This window comes from Cervus canadensis, chromosome 18 (genome assembly GCF_019320065.1).
Source record: "Cervus canadensis isolate Bull #8, Minnesota chromosome 18, ASM1932006v1, whole genome shotgun sequence".
In the NCBI taxonomy this organism is placed as follows: Eukaryota; Metazoa; Chordata; class Mammalia; order Artiodactyla; family Cervidae; genus Cervus; species Cervus canadensis.
This window is the reverse complement of record NC_057403.1, coordinates 58,433,978-58,454,901: the sequence shown is the minus strand read 5'-3', so window position 1 is coordinate 58,454,901 and position 20,924 is coordinate 58,433,978. Positions and strand designations below refer to the sequence as shown.

At 49.2% G+C, this 20,924-nt stretch overlaps 1 long non-coding RNA gene across 1 annotated transcript; it reads left to right on the top strand.

The window, feature by feature from the left end:
- Window positions 1-355: 355 nt before the first annotated feature.
- On the top strand, window positions 356-20,322 carry LOC122420914. Its single transcript, XR_006263408.1, has 3 exons — window positions 356-1,564; window positions 6,228-9,144; window positions 20,214-20,322. It is a non-coding gene; the product is annotated as an uncharacterized LOC122420914 (long non-coding RNA).
- The last annotated feature ends 602 nt before the right edge of the window (window positions 20,323-20,924 follow it).

Here is a 20,924-nt window from a genome sequence, read left to right as displayed (position 1 = left end):
GACTGGTACTCCGGACCAATGGGAGGCGGCGGGAGCGCCCGCGATTAGCATAGGAGTCGAGAAACAAGGAAACTTTTCCGAGCTGTCAATCAGGGCCCAATCAGCTGACTGTCAGCTGGGACGGGCAGTCTTAACCCTTCCCGCGCCGCAGCCTCCGCGCGAGGTTGCAAAGCCCGGAGCAAAGTTTGGTGCAAGAGGGGACGAAGTTTTCCGGAGGGGCTGCGGGAACCCCGGTGGACAGCGAGGGCGGTTTGCTTTACTTCGGAGCTAGAGAGGCCTGCCTTCCGGAGCCCCAGCTCGCCTGCCATTCGGTCGGCCACGGTTGGCCTGCTCCCCCCCACCCCCAACCCCTTCCTGACCGCTCCCCCCCACCCCCCACCAGGGATCATGAATTCGCCGGGTAGATTTTTCTCCTTGCGCCACCTTAGGGCACCCAGGTTTCCGCCCGGGGGGAACCTTCCTTTCCCCGAGCCTGGCAGTGCGCGGAGCGCAAACTTGGACCCAACTCTTTGTCCCTCTCCCCGGTGCCCGCGCGCGCGCGTAGGAGCGCAGGGGTCCCCACTGCGCGCTCAACCTCGCCCGGCCGCGCGCCTGCCAGGGCGGCTCCAAGTCCGCGGAGAGAGAGAGCCCGTTTTATCAGCCTCTTTTAAAGGACTTGAAATAAGTTGTTCAGGGGTCATTCCGCGCGGGGGCTGGCTGCCTGCTGACGTCTCCAGTCCTTGGCTGGGGGGGGTGTGGGGGGGTGCGAACGCCTACGCGCATTAACTCCGGGAAAGCTCGGAGTCAGGTCAGCCCGGCTCCTCACCCTCGGGCTTCTGACTCTGGCCCGAGTCTGGCCTTTGGGATTCATTTCTCTCTCTCATACACACACACACATACTCATCCACCCCCTTATGAAATCTGACTCCTGTTTATCAGGGTCCTGCGCGCCCTTTGCACTTTTACATTTCACTTAATTATTTCAGACTTGATCGTGGGGAGGAACGGGGGCGAAAAAAGAACCAACACCCCAGCCTTCACCAGCTCCCCTCGAAGGGTTAAGTTTTAAACCGCGGTTTCTCGGACGGGTCCGGAAACCCAGAGTGGGGGCTGGGGAGGACGGGAGTCGGGGCTGCTTCTCCCCTCGGGGGTGTTGCAGATGCTAATAACTGTTCAGTTTTCTCCATCGATTCTTCTAAAGCTTTGCAAAAAAAAAAAAAAAAAAAAAAGAAAAGAAAAAGGAAGGAAAAAAAAGAAAGAAAAAACCAGCAACTCTGTTTCTAAGATTTTAAAGCGATAGGCCAGATGGAGAAGCCGAGATTTATTTGAGGGAAAGCGAGAGGGCGCGGAGCCGACCCAGCGTTTGGAAGACCAGCCTGCCTGCCTGGATGTTGGACTGTTGATTCCTCTAATTAATGAAATGCACTTGGTGTTAATCATATTTATCTTATTTTATGGGAGGGGGAGACGCTAGGAGGGTGCATTAAAAAAAAAAAATCTGAAAAGCCTGCAAAACGGTCGAAGAGTGAAAACTATTGTTGGACCGAGTTGGTTCTTACCTCAACAGCGCCACCTTTCGGCAAAGGTCAGTTGAAATTGATCCGTGTCCAGTTTTGTTGATGAAATGAAAAGAAGCTGGTTTCCCTAGGTGGGAGGAGGAAAGCGGGGCGGAAAGTTAGTTTGGCTGCAAGTGGGAGAACCAGACTTTGTCAGGAAAGGGGCTGAAGGCAGTGATGGCAGGTGCGGGGAAACATTTTTTTCCCCCCACCGTCCCCTTTGACTGTGGAGAAAGAGCCCAGGGGACCCGGGAGACTTATGCAAGAGAATCCCGTGTAACAAACAGGGCCCCAAACCCTTTTTAAAAAGTGCCAGGATGCATTTTCAACGGGCTTTATGGCAATATCAATAGAATTAAAGTTACTTGTAATTCAGTGATAAATGAGATGTCTCTAGTAAGTAAGATTAAGTGCAGTGCTATAAAGTTGTTTATCTGAAAAGTAATTCTCAGAAAACCTGACTTCTGACACTTAGTCATATATTAAGCCAGCTTCTTGAACATTGCACTTCAGAATGCTCTCACCCACCCGACTGCATACTTTACTATTTATAATGAGACCTGAGGTGTCACTCACTGGCTTCATACACCAGATTAGACTTGTGTTCATTTCTCTCATGCTGGCAGCCTTGGCTTTCAGCAAACCCTGGAATCCCTAAGGAGTGACTCCCCAAAAGGCTTGTAGGCAAGTCGTTACCCTAAAAGGCCAGCACTGTTGGTATTTTCCAGAAAAGCACTTTTTCTTTTCATCATTACTGCAGAGACGATGTTTATAAGAGTAGCTTGGGTTTTATGGGAGTACTTTGTTAGGATGGAATGAGATATGTCCATAACCAGTTTGGGGAAGAAAGAGTGAAGATTATGTCAATATTTATGCAGCCTCACAGAATCTCTTTGCTTTCCTCTGTCAAACAGTATTTCACCTAGTAATGAAGTTAAGGGATTACAGCTTATGTATTCAGAGGAAAAATTTACTGCTTAAATTACATAAACATATTATGTCATTAGCATTGTCTGTAGCAATACTTTTCTAAGTCTTTTTAAAGTTATTAGCCACAAATGCTTGAAGTTTATATTTTAATGTAAAATATGAATTTCAGTATACTTAGGAAGAATTAATTCATTTTTATTACAATTTTTGCTTTAATTCTTTTGCATCGGATTTTTGATAAAAGCTGTGAGATAGATCCCTGCCGCCCATCAAAGTATTTTTGGTTAGGAACACTGAAACTGCTACATTTATAAATAAACAACATTTATAAACAAAGTTCACTAATGAGGAAGATCTTGAGATACAGATTCATGGCCATGCACCTAATTGTTGCAATTATGTATCATTTCTAGAAATTAAATGCCCATGTTTGGGCAGCTAAATGTATTATTATCTGCACATTTTATTTTTGTACACTGCTGTCAAGCCAGGGTATTTTTCTTTCTCTCACTGCAGAGTCTTTTATAGTCTCCCATTTTCTCTTGAAAAAAAAAAGATACAAATTATTTTTTAGACATGGAGCAGTGGTGCTCCCAGGCTTATAACTTAATTCTCATTTTTGTCCTTTTTCCTTTATTATTTGGTGATTCACAGGGGTGTCTAAACATTTACAGTCCTCTGTTAGCAGCGTTTCTCTTGTAACAATTGAGCTCTCTCATTTTAATTAGTACTATTCAGGTTTTTGAATCTCTACAATTACAGCAGGCCACATTTCTTTAGATTTCTTTGCTAACATTGTTTGTTTCACTTCTCTCCTAGCCAATATAATCCAAATACAATATGAACTGTGTTTTCTTACTGCTTAATACCCCCGTGCTATATATACTCTGGTAATCTCTGTAGAACAATATAGAGTAATTTAGAAACCACGCGTTTGTCATTATTGACCAATTCAAACCAGTAGCATTCAACTTTCTGAAAGCAGTGAATCTTTATAGAGGAATTTGGTGGGAGGGAGGAAGGCATGGGTCGAATCACGTAGGAGATTGTGAAACCCTCACATCAAAAACAGTGTTGGTTTCATGTCAGTACGTACATAACAACTTCATGCAAAAAAAAAAAAAAATTCAAACCCTGTTTACATCCAAATTATAATGATTCAAAGTGAAAAATAATATGGTCTTCCTGATTGTGAGTTACCACCTTTCAGGTGTATCATGTTGGAATGAGACATATATAATCTAAAAAGAACAAAATGCATCAAGGGTAGCGTCTGAACTCTCTGTTTATCCAGGAGCTGATTTTACGGTGCAGAACTAACCAGTGTCCACTGAATTTCACTCTGAAACCAACTGAATCGATTTGAGGAAAGAGTTGTTCAGAGGAACTGAATGATGAGGCATGGCGTGTTCTTAGCTGGAGTGTTAGAGAAATCCTTTTAACAGTCTTTAGTGAGCAGGGCAAGTAAATCACAAATCACTGTTAGCAGATTCATGGAAGAAAATTAATCGAATCAGACGAGATAATCTGATAAGGGTAAAATTGCTGAGGAAACAGTCTTGCTTCATATTGGAGAATGTAAGACAACAGTCTGATTACTAGGAGTCGTTATGAATAGGTGAATTATGTGCTAAATAATCATCAGAGTAAATCAGCATTTATTAATTCTTTTCTCTTTAAGCAATTCACAGTTGTAAGTTAAAGCCGCTCTCTCTTTGAAGACACATCTTTTATAATTTTTATTAGAGGTAATTTATTATTTGCATTACCTGTATTTACTTCATAATTGAACATTTTGCATTCAAATTTATGTAATGCATTATGCTTGAGAATATATTTCTGCCTGATTAGCATAAATAGTCACTTACCTCATGAATTACTAACAAAGTTTATCTTAAAATATAGGTTTTTTTATTAAGTGGAACACAAACATATGTACAATAAATTCTGATTTTCCGGTGCAGTTAGAGAATGGCTCACATTTGGTTTCAGGGAAGCCAGGCTTTAAGGGGAGGGTAGTAATCATGAGGAGAGAGCAGAAAATAGATAAATCAGATTTGGAGGTTTCTCTGTTGGCGGGTATACCATTTTGATGGGGGGTTGTGCCTGGTGGGGGGCAGGGGGAAAGGGCAGAAGAAGGGTCTGGGGTCTTCATACACTGTTTAGATTGGTTTACTGGAAAGTGGATTCTGAAAAAAACAAAAAACCCTGCCACTGGTCATCTGTGCCTTTGTGAAAGACCATGGTTGCAAGTATACCTGGTTGCCAGAGTTTGGGGCCTTGTTTATGTTGCTGGTTTTGTTTCTTTGTGTCAGGCTCCCAAAGGACTCTACCTTAGAACAGTGCACCTCATTTAGTCAGGTTCTTGTTTGTTTTGCACCAGAGATGTGGGAAAGCCAGATGTTTTCTCGAGTGAGAATTCCTAGGACCGCCTCCCAGTCTTAACTCCAGCTCCCATCCTTTCCTCATCCAACCAAGACACCCAGTGAGGCCCGGCGGACGGGAGGGGGTTAATCAACAGCTCTGCGTGCACACCAGCATCTGAGCGAAAGGCCTTCTTTGGGGTTTAGGCACCAGAGAGAGAGTCAAAGGTAGAGGCCTCTTTCCTGTTCTCACCATTCCAAATCAACAGATTCCCATGCCTGTCTCTTTTTCTCTTTTCTTTTTTCCTTCTTTCCTTTTTTCCAGAACAGAGATATCTCCCTAGCTTTTTCTTCTCCTTCAGTTAGGAACCACTTGCAATTCACCATTCCATCATTAATACCCTTTTGATCTTATTCACAGAGCTACACCACGGAGGGAATTTGTCCCGAAAGCATTCAGCCCTTCGAAGGCTTATCGTGCTGAAGTCAGAACTGATTTTTTACAAAAAGCAGGACTACGGCAACAGGCCTGACAGTGGGGCAGCATTGGTTCCGCTGTGTCTTCCATGCAGGAGACGTCAGGGGACAGACTCCGTAGAGTTTCGGTCACTTTCCTTCCTCCCCCTGGGTCTGGGGTGATTCTTAGGTCCTGGCCCAGTGGCATTTAGCAGCCATGTGCCCTGCGAGCTGGAACCTCGAGTCCTAGAAAACAGAAAACCAGGCTTAAATGCGTGCATGTTGACCGGAGGACTCTGCTGAGGCAGAGGGTTTCTGAATCTCTGTGTTTCTGAGTTTGTTTGGCTGGACTGGAGAGGAGAGATCCCTTGTGGCCAGTGTTATATCTGTTCTTGGTTGCATCGAGGCTTTTGTTGAGCTTTTGCACATGTTGTTCTGGGCACTGGAAACACCCCACCTGCCCAGGGACACCCTCACGGCCTCATCCCTGATGAAGGTGTTCCTGGTCCGATGGAGAACAGAGAATTGGGCGGGACAACCCCTCCCGCCCCTAATAAAAATGAAAGTCAGATTTATAGATCCTTTTGCTAGTATTCTTATTTAGTTGTTTTATAAACTATGATCCATGTTATTGGTTAAATAGAAACGTTTGAACCAGACCCAAAGGGGAGGACATCAAACAAAGGAACCACTGTCCCTCATCTCCACCCTGGCCCCCTAATTATGGTCTCAGGCGTTACCATCTGTGATAATTGGGGTCCGGGTGTATACTCTCTGCAGAGTAGAACTGTAGCAGGCACACCATTCTTCACCCTGACAATCTCAGAAAGCAGCTTGGGCACGCCCCCATTCTTTGGGGAGAACCTCAGACTAGGGAGAGTGTAGAAGTCTGACTTTAACACCCTCCCTCCAATGTACAATCACTGGGACTCTTGCTTTGCAGCACGGGCCGGCACATGGTCAGCACAGCGGCCCATGAGACCGTCAGGGGCCCAGGAGGACATCTGCATTTCTTCTAAAGTCAGAGTTAAAGAAGTGAAAATCATCGAGCATGTATCACATCTGTCATTATACCAACACAGCTATACAATATAATCAGGTTTCCTTGCGGAAGAAGGAGTTCATGGAAAGCAAAGTGAGTAGCACCCACACAAGTCTGCATGGGGCCCTGACAGCATGTACTTGATTACCTCCAGTGACTGGGTGCTCACTGCCTCCCTATTTTACCGTCCACCCTGTCCATCTGTCTTCCCACAGTGCTGAGACTTGTCAGGAGAAGCTTTTTGTCTGTCTAGTATCGAGTCGTATCCCTTTCTTCTGTACATGAGTCTAGATTTTAAACACTTGAAAGGATATGATGAGCCCTTACACCACTCGGGGTGTCCCAGGAGGAGAAGATAGCCACTCTGACACCCTTTCCCCACCATCCATTCCTTTTCACTTCTGGACATGGCCAGTGCCTTCAGCACGTTGAAAAATGCCTGAATTTCAAGTGCCCCTGCCTCCCGACTGCTGCCCTGCTCTTAGGGTTCAGATTCCAGAGCTGAACCCAGATCCCCAGGTGTGAGCGTCTCATCACAGAGCAGGCGCCGCCCTCCACCTCCGGGAGCCGCAGTCCGTCTGCTCCCGTGCATGCCGTGACTTCCCCGGTCTCTCCGGCAGATGCAGCCCAGCAGTGACCCACCAGGGCTGGCCCCAGGCCTCTTCTCCTCGCCCCTCCCCACTCCTCCGTTTGTGGGCTTGCATTTTTGAACCCAAGCATTGAAACATGCAATGATCTCCCGTAGGATCCATCCGTCTCCTTCTGTTGAGCCTGGTCCCTGCCTGTCCAAATCTCTCTTCGGATCTAGAATGTGCCAACAACTAGGTTTAGTTTGCTTTCCACCTCTGTGGCAGCTGCCAATGAAATGGGTATGCTTTTTCTGTGACTTCACCTCTCGGAAACAGGACCCTCACCTGCAAAAAGGGTGCTGGTCAGGGTCAGAGATTGTGCCTGTGAAGTGTCTGCTCCACGGGAGGATGCAGGGCAGCTCCCTCAGTGGCTGGAGCCCTTCTGCCCTTCCAGCCCTCCCTGAGCTGTTGATGACAGCATCACAGGGACCAAGCCTCGACGGCCCCTCTCAGCCCCTCATCAACACACAAAATGACTCGCTGGGTTATTTGAGTCCCCTAGTGGACATTCTAAATGAAATGGGCCTAAAACACCACCAAATCAGCAGGGAAATGCAAGTCAAAACTACCATGAGCTATCACCCCCCACCTGTTAGGATAGCTATTATCAAAAAGACAAAAGATAACGAGAGCTGGCAAGGACGCGGCAAAAAGGGAACTCTTGTGCGCTGTTGGCAGGAATGTCAACTGGTGCAGCTACTGTGGAAAACAGTATGGAGGCTTCTCAGAAAATCAAAAACAGAACTACCATATGGTTCAGCAACTCCCCTTATGGGTATGTATCCAAGGGAAATGAAACCAGTATCTCAAAGAGCCATCTGGAGTCCCATGTTTATCACAGCATTACTTACAATAGCCAGGATATGGAAACAGCCTAAGTATCCATCCATAGGTGAAGGGATAAAGAGAATCTGATACATGATATACAAGGGAATATTATTCAGCCTTAAAAAAGAAAGTGATCCTGCCATCTGTGACAACGTGGATGAACCTGGAGAACGCTGTACTAAGTGAAATAAGCCAGACACAGAAAGACAAATACCATATGATCGCATTTATATGTGGAATCTGAAAAGGTCACACTTAACAGAATCGAGATTAGAACGGTGCTGATGGCAGAGTAAAGGGTGGAGGAAAATGGGGAGAAGTTGATCCAAGGGTACAAAGTGTCAGTTATGCAGGAGGTATATGACAAATTGTACCTATTGTACCTATTGGAGATCTACTTGACAGCATGTTGGCTGTAATGACCAATACTGTACTGTATACTGTGTATTGTAATTTGCTAAGAGAGTAGATCTTAAGTGCTCTTAACACACCACACACACACACACACACACACACACAAAGAAAATAGTAACTGTGATGTAATGGATGTATTAACTAGTGTGGTTGTGGTGGTTATTTCACAATTTATATGCGTACCAGAACATTACAGCGTATACCTGAAATATGTGCAATTTATATTTGTCAATTTTGCCCCAATAAAGTGGAAACAATGGAACTGGCCTATTTGGTAACTGGTTTCGTTTTAAACCCCATGGGGATGTCGTACACCTACGCTTCTAATCAATTCTAAAACAACTTTACTTTTTTTTATGATATCGACACAGCTCTCTGTCAAGGATGGCAGGTAACTTCGATAGCTGTTTAAAGTTTCACCTGCTCTGACCTCTGTAAACCTCTGCCCTGTCAAAATACACAGTAGTTGTCCAAAGCTGGGACCTCAGAGACTAATAAAAAATAGATGTAACCTAGAAAACCTAAGCAGAAGAGCTCTGAGTGTGTATAAAAGACTTTGCGGTGTGTTCCTTCCCCCTTGCTGCTTCTCTCGTTTCCACCACCACCTTCCCTGCCATTTCCCAATGCCAGTTTTGAAGCCGCGAGGCTCTGAGGCGCTTTCTTGAACAGAAGAGTTCAGAGTTGCCAGTGTCCACCTTTGAGCTGCCACTGGTCCCCCCGGCCCCTCTTGAAAGGAGCTCAACGTGCAGACTTTTGCAGACTCTGCCCTTTGTGGCTCCCTTCGCTTCTCCTTGCAGAGAAAGCTGGGCATGAAAGCAGGAGGGAGCCGGTGAGCATTTATGACCGGTCGTCCAGGGTCTGTGTCCTGCTTGAGAGCTTGGGGCCGGCTGTCAGAGTGGACCAGGCGGAGTCGTCATCGGGCCTGGAGGAAGGATGGGGACTCTTGGGTGAGCGTCTCTGTGGGCTCCAGGCTGCACGAAGAGCTGCTGATCTGGGCTGATCATGTGGGTGCTGGCAGGTCGGGGAAGGGGGGTCGGCATGGAGACAGGGTGCTGGTTCACCCTCTGACCTCAGCAAAGCTTCTCTGTCTTCTTCAGCCCATTTCTCTAGGTGAAATTGGGCTGAACTGCATGAAGAGGTTAAAAAAAAAAAAACAAAAAAAAAACACCTGGATTGCACAGAGGTAAACTTCTCAGCCCTTTGATGCTGAATACAGGGTAGGTAAGTGCAGACCAGACACCATATAGTCAGAGCTGACATGCCGGGGTGTTGCAAAGCACTGGTGGGCCGTGGTGCCAAAGTCAGAGTATCTTTGGGGTCAAAACGACAGAGCCAGCGTGGCAGGGGCAGAATGGGAGGGCCAAAGCCTCCCGCATCTCCAGACCACAGCATGCTGGAGTTGTAGGTCAATGCTGTTTACAGCCTTTGGGGGGCAGAGAACTGAGAGGGTGAAGCGTGGATTTCTGGGGGGCTGAGCCAGGAGATGCTGCCTTTGGTGCCAGGCCTCCAGGAGGCCTGAATCCTGCTCCGTCCCAGGTGTGAGGCCTGGGCGATTCTCTGGGCCAGAGTCTACTCCTGGGTCAAAGGTGGGAGCATGTCACACAGTGAGCATGTGTACCCAGGGCTTGCACACGTCAGCCGGCTGCTGGTAAGTGCTCAAGAGAACGGACCTGTTAGTACGAGCCGAGGGCTGTGCCGAAGTCCTGCGTGCACCGTTTCCATCTATGGCGCCTCGTGCACACGAGGGTCTCGGGAAATGCCTTCCCTTCTGTCTCCTCTGCTTCCACCTTCAGGCTGTAGTCATCCCGGGACCTGGCAGAGTTCCTCTCTTTCCCATTCTCGTGAGTCTCTGCACGCTTTTGCCCACCGGAGCGCCCCCTTCCCCGCGTGCCCTCCATCCTGTCTCCTGGCTCAGTCCGATTCCTCTCCAGGTCCGGGGTAGGCTCGCTGTCCCCCTCCCCGTGCCCACTGCCTCCGTGTCCTCCTGGTGCCGCGTCAGTTCCTCACCTGCCCTGGCAGCATGCTGAAGCCGGGAGCACACCTCTCACCTCTCCATCGTCTTCACCTACTGCAGTGCTCAGCATACAGTAGGTGCTCAACAAATGTCTATCAAATGGAAGTGGCATCCTAGGTGGTGCTAGTGGTGAAGAAGCTGCCCGCCAGTGCAGGAGACACAAGAGATGGGGCTTCAAACCCTGGGCCGGGAAGATCCCCTGGAGGAGGGATGGCAACCCACTCCAGTGTTCTTGCCTGGAGAATCCCCTGGACAGAGGAGCCTGGTGGGCTACAGTCCATGGGGTCGCACAGAGTCAGACGTGACTGAGCATGATCATATATAAATATATATATACACACACAAGCGCTCTGGCTCCTTGCGACATTTTCTGAAGTGCCAAGGCATAAGGAATGTCCTGCCAAGTGTCCCAGAAAACGCGCCTGTGAGAGGGGGTGGCTGGCTCCTATATTGCAAGGAGGCAGCTCCTACACTCCCCTCCCGTGCATCTCACGGGCCCCTCCTCGGTTACCAGGAAGCTTATCTCGCACGCTGATGCGCCCGTGTCCTCCTGAGCCAGACCTGGCTGGAGACACGCTGGAGACGCGCGGGCCCCGGGAGCGAGGTGGGTGCCGGCAGATCCTGCTGGGACGGGACTCTGCAGGGGCGCTGAAACGCCCGGGTGCACCCAGGTGTGTCGTCTGGATTCCAGTGCTGGCTGCCGCCGCCGCCGCCTCGGGCCTCCTTCCAGCCTTGAGTCACGGCTGCCTCCCCCGGGGCTTCGAGGCACACGGACACTCTTTTGTAATCTGCAAGTGTCAGAAAGCCAGCCTGTCCCCGTTTCCACATGCCCACACACCGCGCTCATCCCCCAGCACGGCCCCTCTGCAAGGCTGTGCTAAGCTCTGAGCACCGGGGCTGATGTCGGGCAGGCATTTAATAAAGCTTAGGCGTCAGTGCAATCGCCGCTGCTCCCAGAAGCCCTCCCAACTCCTGCCTTTTACTCACCCTATTTATACACCCACGGGTGTATCCTGACCTCTCTTCCAAGGCCTCTGAGGCTTTGGGAGAGCACGGTGCAGTGGCTGCTGCTACTTCTTGGCTGTGTCATCTCTGAGTTCTTGACGTGCTCTCCGAGTCTCGATCTTCGGCCTACGGTGGGGTGTCAACTTCTGGGCCTCTCTGAGCTCCAATGGAGAAACTTTGACGGAAACTGACATACGCCAAAAGCGAACTTAGGGGCCCAAACGGTGCAGAGACAGGGCTGGCTGCAGGCTGGGCGGGAGCCCCACGCTGCCCTGGGTCCTGCTTCCTCCCGCCTGCCTTCCTGGATTCCCGCCCAGGTCTCCAGGGGGCTCCAGCTGCCATAGGTCCCATGGGGGTCGGTCTGAAGTCCCAGTTGGGCAAATCAAAGCCAAGGCTGAGGTCAAACCATTTGACTAGTTATCGGCCCACCCTGCTCCAGTCTTTATAGCAAAGGGATGAAATATGTTGACTGACACTTCTCTGGCAGCTCAGACAGTAAAGAACCTGCCTCCAATGTGGGAGATCTGGGTTCGATCCCTGGGTTGGGAAGATCCCCTGGAGAAGGACATGGCAACCCACTCCAGTACTCTTGCCTGAAGAATCCCATGGACGGAGGATAGGGGCGTGCTACATGCAGAGAGTTGAACATGGCTGAGCAACTAACACTTTCACGTGAGACTCAGAAACAGATGGGCAGGGACCCGGGAAATCGCTGAGTGTGAGGGAGGAGCCGTGCGCCGTGGCCTGGAGCCCATCACTAAGCGATGACGTGACTGACCGCCAGAACGTGGGAGTTACTCACCCAGGGCTTGCCCTCGGCTCTAACGCACTGGCTTTTCACAGTAGCCCATGGAGACACGTGCTGCTCTTTCTGTTTGGCTCAGAAGGAAGCTAAGGAGCAGAAACATTATGGAGCGTTTCCAAGGTCTGTCAGCTGGTGAGTGGTACAGGTATGAATGAATGCAGCGTGGTGGCAAAGTTCATGCTCCGGCCTTCTTATCATCGAGTGTGAGGGGGAGACATGCAAGAAACACAGAGGCAAACAATATATACTATGTTATACTCTACAATGTAACGTGATATAGCATAGTATAACTTAGTATAGTATTACCTAACACCTCATTGTATATAAAATCACACCACGCATCATGTCACAGGAGGCATTGGGAAGTGGTCCTTTTTCTTTTTTTTTTTTTCATTGCCTCGTGGCTTGTGAGATCGTAGTTCCCCTGACCAGGGATCAAACCTGGGCCCTTGGCAATGAAAGCCTGGAGTCCTAGTCCCTGGACCACCAGGGATTCCCGAGGAAGTGGTCCATTCTGAGAACACCTGCCCCCTGCCTGGAGCATCCGGGGTACCGGGTAAGTGTTGGCCAGCTGACACAGTGAGGCACTCTGTGTGGACCATGAGCATCCTTTAGTTGCAGAGCCCCATCTCTGTCATGGCAACAGCATCATTATTACATTCGTGTGTCTGCTCTGTCATCCGAGATGTACAAAGAATCAAAAGAAGGGATTTTGAGGAAAGCTCAAATGAGCTGAAATTTCTAGACCTACAGCCCTCTGGCCTCCACTGCTGGTGGCTGTTTAGTGATGTCAGATTGACTCTGTGTCCCTAAGACAGTCTAACTGGACCCTTCCAGTGGATAAGACCCCAGGAAATCTGTTTATTGGCAGGTGGAAAAGGAGTGAAGGGTCAAGAGCAAATGATACCGAGCTTTTGTGCTCAACACTTAATCGTTCTCTCTTTAAAAAAAGAGAAATTCCTTTCTCATTTTTGAAATCTCTGTTGCTATCTCTGAATTGGTGTTTGCTAAGCTACCCACTCCAATATTTTTGCCTGGAGAATTCCATGGACAGGAGCCTGGTAGGCTATAGTCCCTGAGGCTGCAAAGAGTGGGACAACTGAGCAGTCAACTCAGTCAACAACTGAGTTGGCTGAGCAACTAACACACACACATACACACACACACACGTACACACACACAATATGCTGTGGTCTATTCGTGGGTTGTTTTGGAGTGCTAAAATGCCCAGGCTGAGCTGAAGAGTGAAGATTTTTGTCTTAAGGATGAAGTATATCCCTTTTCCTGGCCTTCTCAGAGCCTAGGTTTTAAGGCAAGTAACAGCTTGGGCTTCCTCACTTCACCCCTGCCTCCCACCTGGTAGCCTCATAAGCAGTATGTGAGGCACGGCATCTAAGCATCAGGCGATTATGAAAATGCTCCTGAGATTAAGCTCACATCTGCGATCTAAACTGCAAACATCTCACCTCCCTCCACTGTCCTGGTGTCATCTGCTCTCAGTTCCCTCAAGGTGACTAAGAGTCTAGTCATTAATATAACACCCACCCGCTTTATTGGAACTTACCGTCAGAAAGGTCTGTTTCCAGAAACTGCCTGCTCTGAAGGCAGCTGCAGGGCCGGCCCTGCTTGGCCATTGCACAAGTCCTTGCACTGTCTCTGTACCAGAATCACTTTCCCAACCTGAGTGCCAACGTCAGATTGCAGTCCTTGTTCTACGTGGCGTGGAGGAAAGGCTTGATTTTAAGTTACATGCTGGGGGAATTAGACTTCTAGAAGCTAGCACTCAATTGTCCACACTCCCACCTTTCCAACAATGCTGGAACCATGTGGTGGAAACGTGAAGATGGTGAGGCCGACGATGGGGCCAGACTTTACTATCGCGAAACACAGAGGGGAGAGAAATGAGCCAGACCCCGTGAAGAAGCAGTCATCCACATCCGGAATATGGGCAATTCACTAAGACGAATGTTCCAGTTTCTTCAACAGCCAAATGACCTGTAAGAGAGGGGGAGAAAGGGAGATTGTTACAGATTCAAGCAGGCATTCTTTCAGGTCTAAAAGAGGTGGCTCAAACTCAGAGAGGCAGCAATAGACGGGCGGGAGAGTTGGCTGGGGGGAGGGGTCACTGTCTACACTGATTGCCTTTCCCTGATCCTTGCATTTACCTGTGCTGAGGTCCCCTTCCGTGGGAGACCTGCTTTGGCTGCTTCTCCCTAATCCAAGTGAGATGGTGTATTTCCACTCCATGCTCCGATACCGGCATGACGTTTGTAACTGTGTGTTGAAATTATCCATATCTGTTTGACTTTTTAAAACATTCAAGGCAACCATAGATCCACATGCAGCTGGAAGGAATCGAATACAATTTTATTACACGCATAGGTTTATGGGTTTCAAGATGCAGGCCTTTTTCGTCACCAGGATCCCACCCCTCCTCATGTCTTTTGTAACTGCCTTGTGACCCTCTGTTCCCCTCATGATTCTGAGAGCATCTTGACCCAGGGGTCTTACGTTTCACCTCTGTTTCCTGGTTCAAGCAAACTTGAACCAGCACCTGAGTTCCAGGTGCTCCTATGTGAAAGCTTGTGGAACAGATTCAAATTCTACCACAGTGAGAGAGTAGGAAAGTCAGAATACTTTCTAGAAAGGTTCTGGCCAAGAGGGACAGAAACTATCTCCGGGCACAAAGAGCTGATGACACACAGTCTACGGGCTCTTTTCCTCCAGAGAGCATGGTGACGATCTCAGTGGTAACTCCGGCGATCTCATTGCCTTAAACTATCATCTTCTTGGTTGATTCAAACAGAAACCTGCACTAAGGGAAGGACAGGTTTCTCTGCAAAATGAACATGTGCATGCCTGACTTGTTTTTTGGTTCTAATTTTGTCCCTTTTGTGTCATCTTTCCACGAATATGGGGGCTCTGAGGTCAACACACTTGAAAATGATGGACTCGTGGTGACTCGGGCCATGGGGACACCTCCCCTGATGGGGACAGTGTCTTGAGCCAGGAATGGGGAGGTTGTCAGCAAGAGTGTTGGGATTTTTCTTTAGACTTTCTTGTGACAGACGTGGAAGGGGGCAAGCTTTCCTTCACCAGCCTCCAGCCCACTCTTGTTTTTCATCCTACTAATGGCAGGATTTTCAGAAACCATCTTAAGGAGCGGGAATCCTCAAATTACCCCTGAGAGCTTGCTCATGTGCCTCACTGTGGGACGAAGACACTGATGACGCATCTGAATCCCTAGGTCTTGACGAAGGAGCGAACACCCCAGTGTGCAGGGCGACTCTGAGTTTCCCCAAGTCTTAAAACGGAGTGACCAGTTGGCCCTGACTGAAATCATTAAGTGTCAGGCTTTCTGTTAGTTGGGCAGTGTGCTCATTTGCTCAGCCACATCTGACTCTTTGAGACCCCATGGACTGTGGCCGGCCAGGCTCCTCCGTCCGCGGGATTTCCCAGGCAAGGATACTGGAGTGGGTTGTCATTTCCTCCTCCAGGGGATCTTCAGGACCCAGGGATCGAACCCGTGTCTCCTTACATTGGCAGGCGGATTCTTCACCAGTGCGCCACCTAGGAAGCCCTGTTAGTTGGGCAGATGAAGGGATTAAAAAAAAACAACCCCTGCTGCTCCTCCATAGCTATATATCATTCCATCTGCCTGTCTGTCCACCCTCCCGTTTTTATGCACAGGGTACAACTCTCTTTCAGCAGCTCCAGGGGACACGCGAAAGGCCACTGAAGCAGTAGTTTTCTGAACTTCTTTGAGTGTCTTCCAGGCACAAGCACATCGTTGCCTCTTGGATACAACAAGAACGTCGGCTCCTCTGAATATACGTAAAACAGCTTATTGGTGACCAAAAGAACGGCTGTTACTTTCCTCCTGCTCTAAGTAAGAAGACAACCTGGAGAATCTGACAGAAAAGTAAAACTCTTACCATGTCTATGCGCCTCGCTGCTGCCAGCCCTGAGTATATTTTGCGTTTTGGTTTTCCAGAATTAAATATCTCACCGAGGATTATTTTTTCCCCTCACTGGGATCTATTCACCTCTCTGCAGAAGTCCCTCTGATCATCCCATTCCACTTGAGGAAGAAGAGAATTTCTCCTGAACAACCTCAGCCAGCCTTCCTGAAGCTCCATCGTGACAGAGCACACCTCACAGACAGAAGTGCACCTCAACTGGCTCATTCTCACTGGTTCCCCGTCGTTCCAAGGATTTTGGATAGAGTGGAATATTCTCTTGAAGGTTTATAGCTGTGTCTTCTCGAGTTCAGTTCAGGGTTCACTGGTACCACTGGATGAACGCATCCATCATTCTGCCCTGCGTGGATCTAACTAAAACCTAACTCTCTGTTCACCTAACTCCTCCAAATACAGTGACACAGTCTCATTGCAAGTGCCCTTATTGCCAAATCCTTGTCTATAGATGTCTGGCACAAATTCTGATGTTATACAACAGGAATTGGGAAGGCAAAACACACACTAAACAAATGAAAGGAGAAAAGACACAGGGGAAAAAAATAATAATAAAGCCAGGGTTGACCACCGTGCTCACGTTGTCACGTGGGCGCAGAGAATGGAGACATTCGGTGGGAGTGAGAAAGAACGGCAGGGCCAGGTGAGCGCTGGGCGGTCCTGAAGTTAAGGCCACGGACCCTTACAGAACTTACAGGGTTGGGGGGTCACTACAGAGGACATCCTCAGGGGCGGGGCTTTCCCATTGTTCTAAGGGAGTAGGTACTTACACCCTGTCTTAACTCATCTTTCTGCATGAGATGTTCAGGGATCGTTCTTCTCTGTAAAATGTCAGAGCTACATCAGAGGACCACAGACATGCATCTTAGAAGTCTATAATCCTGCTTGTGGAGCCCATCAAAGCTGCTTCTGTTTCAGAGTGGGTGGGAGTATCCCCACACAGTGCTTGACAAGTGGCAGCTGAAAATTGGCTTCCTTCTTATTTCCAACTTGGGAGACACTGGGAGGAGTCAGTGTATGTGCGGAGGTACCACTCCCTTCGTAGAAACACATCGTTTCAATCGGTCATCCACCAACCTGTGTCTCATCCTGACAGCTAAGAACCCTCTGGTCCAGAGCTTTCGGCTTCCCAAGGCCTGCCCGAGCTGCGATGGGGCGGTGGGGCTGGGAGGAGACCTTGACCTTCCTGAGCCCTGGTCTGCACTCTTTGCAAGAGACAACCCCGTCCTCTTCCTTGTCCCCGCTGAGGTGTTGGTCACTTAGCTGTGACGGGAGCGCCCCTCTTCCCCGGGAGGCTCCCTTCCAGGCGAGATCCGTGATGAGTCTGACGCCCGCGTTCAGTGTGATTACTGATCATCGGCTTTCTGAGCGAATTCATAGAAATGCGTGACTCGGCTTGTTTTTGCTTCTGAGAACCGGAGGTTGAGTGCCTGTTCCTTGGAGGAAGTTCTGTGGCTGAGAGAGAAAGAAAAGTGTGTACCAGAGTGACCTCCTCCCCAACTGCTGTTGGTGCGCGGTGCTAATGAGCCAGGGTCTAGTTGGCCTGGAGTCTGGGAGTTAAGGGGAAAAGTCACTCCGCGGAGGCTGACGGTCCGCGGGTTTCCCTGGTCATCCTCCTGGGGATTCAGCACCACGTGGGCTCAGCCTGCGGATAACGAGGCGATGGTTACCAGCCTGCTGGTTTTTTCAGAGGCGATGGCTGGGCAGCTCCGTCTGGGCGCCTGAGCTGGCAACCAGGAAGTTGGAGGGGCAGACCACAGCCCCGCTTCTGCCCCTGCCTGTGCCCAGGAGGCAGAAACGGGTCACGGCCCCACTCTTGGTCAACCTCGATGGGCCACCTGCCAGGGCGTAGCGGGCAGCGGGGCCTGGGAACGGAGGGCGAGCGTGAGGCCGCACGTGAGCGCGCGCGGTCCCCGAGGGGGCGCGGGGGAGCCTTGCGGGCCCAGCGTGCGGTGAGCCGCCTCCCACACGGGCAGCCAGGATGACTGCGGGCGAGGGCAGGCGCGCAGGGCACGAGGAGGAGGTGGAGGCTTGGGAAACAACAGCCGCCTCCTCTCTGCCTCCCCTGATGGGAAGTCAGGGCGGGGCGGAGGAGGAAGGGGGATCTGGTTGAGGGCGGGGAGCCACCAAACCACTTGGCCTTTGAAAGATGGGACTTGAGGGCTAACTGAAGCCTGGAGAAATCCCAGGAGAGCACCCCAGGCCTTTGGACTTGAGTGCAGGCTTCAGATGATGTTTGAATGGAAGAAAAGAAAATAACGATCCAAGTCCCTTATTTCTCTTCCCCACACCCCCAGCACATGGTTTATAGGGGCCTCTATAAAAGGCTTGCCTGGTGGCTCCGTGGTAAAGAATCCGTCTGCCAGTGCCGGAGACTCGGGTTTGATCCCTGGGTCTGGAAGATCCCCTGGAGGAGAGCATGGCAACCCACTCCAGTATTCTTGCCTCAAGAACCCCATGGACAGAGGAACCTGGCAGGCTATGGTCCATGGGGTTGCAAGGAGTCAGACACCACTGAGCAATAACTAAAACAACAGCAATGATGATAAAAGGCCAGTGGCATCTTAACCACGCGCTCACCTGGGTCACTCACGCGAAACATGAACCCACCCAAGCACCAGCCAACGCTTCTCGTATCACCCTCTGAATACATCTGTTATGGTTCATCACTGGCTATTTATCTCCATGTACCTGTGAGCTCTTGGAGGGCGGGGAGGAGGGAATCTCATCTTTATCCCCTTTAACTCCAAAGGAACACAGCTTATCACACGAATGAAAAGTCAGTCACTTTGGAAATGAGCAATCGCTGTGGATGTTAAGCCAGTCTTCCTGGGGTGCTCTCTGGGGCCAGAGGGCATCTCCTTGTCTCAGGGTCCAATGAGGAAAGCTACGTTCTGCCCCAGCCTCGAACAGCCCTGGAAGGACAAAAGTGCATTCATTATCTGTCAGCATGATTCAAACCAAATTAAAACGCAACCTTCCTCCCCAAATGACATGAGAACTTGATGCCTAATGTTAATGAATTATGTGTTCCTGGGTCTTTTTTTTTTTAATTCTATCTTCATTTCTCATCAGCACAAAAGAATGTTCTTTCTCTTTCTGACTTTACCAGAAATGACACTTAACTTGTGCACGAAAAGCTAAGATAAGTTTCTAAGTAAAAGAAGAACCATCATTCTCTCGCTATACGTTGACGGCTAACTGGGGAAAGCCATCTGCAATCAGAATGTACCACATCCTTCCCATGAAAAACCCGCTGTTTGCGATGCTCTGTTGTCCCGAGCCTGTTCCCCCAGCATCCCTGGGGTCAGTCAAAGGTCAAGTTCTTCCAGCCACCGAGAGTGAAGAGGTCACCAAGAAGAAGGTTTTCTGATTCACCTACAAAAAGTAAAGGCCCTTCCTCAAAGTGTTCCCCCACCCCAGCTCACACTCCAATAAGAAGAAAGAGGTAGACGTGGGGGAGAACCATCAGGTAGGTACTGACTGTGAACATGTGTGAGGAAGAGTCCAGAGCCGCAGCCTCAAGTGGGAAACCAGGCGGACAGCCTCTATTGCTGGCTTTCTCTCCCCTCACATGTCATCAGGAACCAACATCTGTGGATCCCACCTTGGGTCCATCCCCATCCATCTTTGTGCACTCACCACATTAAAAAAAAAAGTAGCTCTATTGAGATAAAATTCGGATACCATGCATTTAAAGTATACTGCACAATTCAGGTTTTTAAATATATATATATATGCACAAGGTTGCACAACCCTTCACCCCTATCTAATTCTAGAGCATTTTCATCACCTCCCCCTAAACCAGCCATCCATCACTTTACATTTCTCCTAATTAGTGATCACCAATCCACTTTCTGTCTCTATAGATTTGCCAGTTCTGGACATTCCATATAAACAGATTCATACAAAATGTGGTTCTCTGCATCTGATTTCTTTTACTTAATGCTGTCAGAGTTCATCTGAGTTGTAGCATGCGTGTGTGTACTTCATTCCTTTTCACGGCTGACTAATATTCCACTGAACACCATGTTCTGCTGATCCACCCATTAGTGGGTGGACGTCTGGGTTGTCTCCACCCTTTGGTCACTGTGAACAATATTTCTCTGAGCAGCTGCTGTGTACCAGGTGCTGGGGAATGCATGTTCTCATTTCTCTTTGGTCAATACCTGGAGTGGAATTACTGGGTCATATGAGAACATGTCTCTCGCCCCACAGACACCTTCAGAGTCTGTACAGGAAGCCGAGAGGGATGGAGTCCTGTCCGGCAGCTGGTACTGAAGCGTCAGCTGGGGCATAGCTCTCACTGCAGCAGCAGCTTGTCACACTCGGAAAGAAGTGCAGCTCTGGTCCAGAAGGTGCAGAGGTGTCTCCCCTCGTCTTCCTCCCCACCCCCACTGATTATTCTCCAGTCACCGTGGCCTCCCTTGGTCACCAGCTCTCTCTTGCCCTGAGCCTCTGCAGACACCATTTATTTATTTTTTAAACTTATTTTTAGTTAGGGGATAATTGCTTTAAAATACTGTGCTGGCTTCTGCCATGCCTCGCGAATCAGCTGTAAGTATTCATACGTCCCCTCCTCTCTGAACCTCCCTCCCACCGCCCCCATCCCACCCCCCAGGTTGTCACAGAGTGCCCAGAGGAGCTCCCTGGGCTATAGAGCAACTTCCCGTAGCTATTTTACATATGGCAATATGTATGCTCTGATGCCACTCTCTCAATTCGTCCCACCCTCTCCTTGCCCCCCCCCCCCGCCCCCGCCCCGCTATGTCCAAAAATCTGTTCTGTGTCTGCGTCTCTCTTCCTCCCTGCAAATATGTTCATCAGTACCATTTTTCTAGATTCCGTATATACGTGCTAATAGATCATACTTGTTTTTCTCTTTCTGACTTACTTCACTCTCACACCATTTATTTTGCTTTCTCTGCT